This window comes from Bos mutus, chromosome 4 (genome assembly GCF_027580195.1).
Source record: "Bos mutus isolate GX-2022 chromosome 4, NWIPB_WYAK_1.1, whole genome shotgun sequence".
NCBI lineage: Eukaryota > Metazoa > Chordata > Mammalia > Artiodactyla > Bovidae > Bos > Bos mutus.
The window spans coordinates 35,140,106-35,141,240 of record NC_091620.1 but is presented as its reverse complement, the minus strand read 5'-3'; the positions used below and the strand labels follow the sequence as shown (position 1 = coordinate 35,141,240).

General features: G+C 37.4%; 1 pseudogene; it reads left to right on the top strand.

Annotated features, from left to right (window-relative positions):
- Positions 1-319: 319 nt before the first annotated feature.
- LOC102286233 (ADP-sugar pyrophosphatase pseudogene) lies at positions 320-929 on the top strand (annotated as a pseudogene).
- Positions 930-1,135: the final 206 nt, after the last annotated feature.

Here is a 1,135-nt window from a genome sequence, read left to right as displayed (position 1 = left end):
TTTGCAGATTCTTCTTAGAATGTCTTTCCCATCTGGATTAGTTTTCCATTGCTGCTCTGACCAATGACTGCAAATTTGGTGACTTAATACAAATTATTGTTTATCATTCTGGAGAAGTTTAAAATGGTTCAGAAGGGCTGTGTTGCACTGGCATACCCTGAGAGTGCTGCTTCAGAATGGTCCTTTCTTTTTTCAACCTTTTGCCAAAAGAGTATCCTTCTCTTCACCCCACATCTTGGACATGAGCCTCTTGCCTGAGGGCTGAAAAGACTAACTAGATTAGTAATGAAAAACTAAGCACCAACAAAATTGTCCCAACATGCCAGTCTATTATTTCAAAGGTGTGAATTCGGAAGGAAAATGGGTCAAGCTTGAAGAAACTGTCCATGGGTCTTACTGCTAAAATTAGAACTTGGGAAAGTTGAAACATGTACCTGGGAAGGATAGTCAGCTGATCATGTGGCAATTATCCCAGTGCTGCAAAGAACTGTTCATTAAGGATATATCATGGTGAAGCATCTATGACTTCCAGTGGGAGGCTAAGGCCTAGAATTCCCCACAGATCTCATAGCTGATAATGAAAGTCAAGAAGCACCTGCACTTTGAGAGCTTAAGGAAGAAACTGACACTTAAAGCTGATACTGACTATTCTCCAGCTGTAGGTATAGATCCAAGGTTGTCAATGGTACTATATACATTGTGACAATAACTATTAATGGGAAGGATGCTGAAAATGTAAAACTTAATCCAAAGCCAGGGAATGGAGAATTTGTGGAAGTAAATATTTTGCCAAAAAATAACCTCTTGAAGAGACCTGATGCTAAAGTGACTGAAAAACATGTGACAGTGGATGTCACCGTCTTTCCTATGCTCTGGAGCTGAAACATGTAAACATGAAGCTGTTTGAAGTTCCCTTCCTGAAATTTTAAGTGCAAAGGGCAGTTTTTCTATATGAGTTTTTGTATATATATGCTTTTGTATATGAGACCAACAGGCCTCATTTATTCAGACTTTGAATTCAGCTTAGTTTAATGTTGGTTTGATATAATTTTCCATAAAATAAAAGCAACACAGAATGCAAAAAAAAAAAAAAAAAAGAAAGAAAGAAAGAAAAAATCCAAAGATCCTCAAGTAG